This window comes from Fukomys damarensis, unplaced genomic scaffold (genome assembly GCF_012274545.1).
Source record: "Fukomys damarensis isolate Sample0158 unplaced genomic scaffold, DMR_v1.0_HiC HiC_scaffold_7, whole genome shotgun sequence".
Classification (NCBI taxonomy): Eukaryota; Metazoa; Chordata; class Mammalia; order Rodentia; family Bathyergidae; genus Fukomys; species Fukomys damarensis.
This window is the reverse complement of record NW_022900919.1, coordinates 1,472,946-1,476,691: the sequence shown is the minus strand read 5'-3', so window position 1 is coordinate 1,476,691 and position 3,746 is coordinate 1,472,946. Positions and strand designations below refer to the sequence as shown.

The window sequence follows — 3,746 nt, the reverse complement described above, 5'->3', positions numbered from 1 at the left end:
GCCTCAGCCTCCCAAGTGCTGGGATTACAGGCGTGCACTATCACGCCCAGCAATATTTACATTTTTAAGTTATACTCTTGAATTAGAAAGTGAAGTACAGTTTCAACTTTACAATGAAAAATATAGAAGACGAATAGAATCAATAGTAAAAATACAAGTATTCATTCTGGATTATAATGTATGGGAACTTTGTCATAAAGCTATATCTTCTTAATCTGATTGTCCAAATTATCAAAATATGGATGATTCAGTGTCATTTTGCCAAAACTTCGTTTAGCAGGATCATAGACTGACATTTTAGAGAGCAAATACAAGCCATTTTTATCCAAGGTTTTTTTGTTTTTTTTTTAAACCAGGGATCGAACTTGGAAGGCAGGTCGTAAAACCACTGAGCTAAATCCTTGGCCTTTCATCCAGGTTTTGACATGGGATGCTAGCCTTCCTGGTTTCCACTTGGAAAATGTATTCGTATAGTGCTGTAAAGATTTCACTTCTGGCCATACTTCATTGTTGGGAGTGCATAGAGCTCTGAAAATCCTGAAGTGTTGATTCATTTCTGAATCCCCATAGAAAAATGGTTTCTTAGTTGCTAGTTCTGCAGAAATGGTACCTATACTCCAAATGTCAACCGGAGTAGAGAAACGAGCTGACCCCAGCAATACCTCTGGAGAGCTTTACCGGAGTGTCACTACCTTATGTGTATATCCTCTGATAGGTATCCCAAAAGCCCTGGCTGGTCAAAGTCAGCCAATTTAATTGTTTCTTTGTCATCGATCAATAGATTTTGAGGTTTTAAGTCTGTGAAGAACTTTTCTAGAGTGACGAAAGATAATACCCTGAAGGATCTGGTATAGATAACTCTTAACAAGTGATAAATCCATGAACTTCCCAGCAGGGATAGAATCCATGTATTTCTTGAGATCCATGGAAAGGAATTTGAAAATGAGATATAACCTGCAATCCTGCATAAGCACATCTTGAAGAGTGACTATATTTGGATGATGAAATTCTTTCAATAGAGGAATTTCCTGAATTGCAGTACTAGGAACCTCTTCCTCTTCACTTTCTGGTCTGATTTTCTTAATAGATACTGCTTGACCTGTAGTTTTGTGTCTATCCTTATATACAACTCAAATACTTTCTCCATTTTTCTCTGTTTTAGTGTAGTCTTCCAGTTATTCAACAGGTATGATAGATCCTGGACTATTATCCTGTGGTGGCCACTGCAGCAGCTACCTCGCCTGCATCTCCTTAGGACCTCCCAATGCCAGCTTCTGAAGTCAATTGTGTGTGTTTTTTTCCCCCCCCGTGGGTTGCCTCTTCATGCTGTTCGTTTCTCTTGCTGTGCAGAAGCTTTTTTTTTTTTTTCTTTTTCCATAACTTGAATCAACTTTGATCTTATATTTTAAAATTTGCTTTTATTTTGTGCAGAAGCTTTTTGATGAGAAGAGATCCACTTGTTTGTGCTAGTTCATGGGCAATTGAGGTTTTGTTCATGAAATCTTGCTCTTGTTTTTTTGTTTGTTTTTGGTATTGGTGATTGAACTCGGAAACTTTCACTTGTACTGTAGGCAGCAGTACCACTGGGCTAAATCCCTGGCCCTGTACATTAAATCTTTTCCTATGCCAATGTCTTTGAGTTCTATGATCCCTCTCTTCCACTTGATTTAGTGTTTCTGTTTTAATATTTAGATCTTTGATCCATTTTGATTTTAGTTTAGTGAATGGTGACAGATGAAGGTCTAGTTTTAATCTTTAGCAAGTTGAAACCCAATTTTTCCAGCACTATTTTTTTGTTTGTTCGTTTTGTTTTGTTTTTTGAGACAGGGTCTCACTATGTAGTTGAGACTGACCTGGAACTCACTATGTAGTCCAGGCTGGTCTGGAAATCATAGTGATCCTCCTGCCTCAGCCTCTCGAGTGCTGGGATTACAGGCGTGCACCACCACGTCCAGCTTCCCAGAACTATTTATTAAAGAGGCTATTTTTCTTCTAGTAGGGGTGTTTGGCTTCTTTGTCAAAGATGAGGTGGCTGAATGTGTCTGGAGTTGTTCATCTTCTAATCTGTCTACTGGTCCTTGGGTCTGTTTCTTTGTCAGGACCATGCTGTTTTTATCACAGTAGCTTTGTAGTATAGTTTAAAGTTGGGGATTGTGATACCCCCTACCCTGTCTTTGTTGCCTAGAATTGCTTTTGCTATTCTAGGTGCAAAGGGAAAGGGGAAGTGAGAAGGGTATGGGAAAGGAAAGAAGGGAACGGAATTAATATGAAAAATTGAAAAAATGGGAACAAAATCTTTATAAATATAGAGGAGTGGGGAGGTTCAAGGGAGGGCAGGGGAATAGGGAAAAAATAATCAAGATATGTTATGTAAAGGCACAAATCTCCAAAGATGAGTGTCATTATATTGTATACCTAAAATGTACAAAAAAAAAAAACAAAAAAAAAACAGCTTCAGGGAGACAAGGAGAGGTCAGGAGAGATCAGAATGCCCTTCTTGTGCCTGCTGGTTTTCAAGGGCCTCTAGCTTTAAAATAACCCTTATGCCAAAGTGGTAGACTGCGGGGCGGCATGTATACCTATGGCGTAGATAAACCTTTCTTGTATAGGAAGTTCCTATTTTTAAGTGCATAGTTCCATGGCATTACTACCTCCATTTTCTTCTTCCCAAACTGAAACTGTACCCATGAAAGGAAAACTAACTCTTCATTCTCCTCACCGTTCCTGGAAACCCCCATGCTACTTTCTGCCTCTCAGGCCGACTCCTCTGGGTACGTCAGGTGGAATTGTACCATGGCGGGTTCTGTGTCCAGCTTATTCCACTCAGCACAGAGTCTTTGACGTACTGTGCATCTTGTAGCCTGTCTTTTAATTGCTTTTGAAACTCTAACATTCCCTTGCATCCAATAACATTCTAATGTATATAGCACCTTTGGTCATGGATGGACACTGGTTTCTACCTTTGGGCTATTGTGAGTAATCCTGCTGTGGATGCTGCCGTCAAACGTTGGTTCAGGCCCCTACTTTCAGTGCTGGATATGTACCTGAGAGCATCAGTGCTGGAGTACATGGTGACCTGGGCGTGTGTGTTGTGGTGCTGGGGATCAGGCCCAGCACCTTGCACATGATAGCACATGCTCTACACGGAGTGCAGTCCCAGCCCTCTGTGTTTAACATGTGGGAGTTACATAACATGAGAACCTCTGTCTAGAGGACTATTATTACGTGCTGGGTACCTTAGCTACAGTGATGAGCTCTCCTACAGTCTTAAGGAATAGAATGATGATGGCTTTTAACCTCCCAGGCTCAGAATGGTAGATTGAAGGTAGAACTCAGTCAATGCTTACATGCTTTGATTTGCTGTTGTTCTTGTGGCCTGATTGCCTTTGTGATAGATGTGGCTGGTGGTCTCATCCATTGATTCTTTTCTTAGAGAACCAAGATTTTGTTCAGAATGAAAAGCTTTGGGCTCAAAAGTGCCTCTCCTCTCCCCTACACCCCCCGCCCAATGACTGGAGACCAATTACAAGAGTCTCATTCCCTTAGTCAATATGACATAAGAGGAAGTCTGTTCAGAATCTTGGAAAATACTTTCCTATGATAGAAAAAAAGGAACATATTCCCCCCCTCTTGGTATCAGGAGTCAAGTTCAGGATCTCACGGCTGCCAGGCAGATGCTCTGCTGCTGAGCTACATCTCTGTCCTTCTCTTCTTGCTTATACTACTTCATCCACATTGCTGAGATA

General features: G+C 40.8%; 1 pseudogene; it reads right to left on the bottom strand.

The window, feature by feature from the left end:
* Positions 1 to 200: 200 nt before the first annotated feature.
* Positions 201 to 1,175, bottom strand: LOC104854478 (annotated as a pseudogene).
* Positions 1,176 to 3,746: the final 2,571 nt, after the last annotated feature.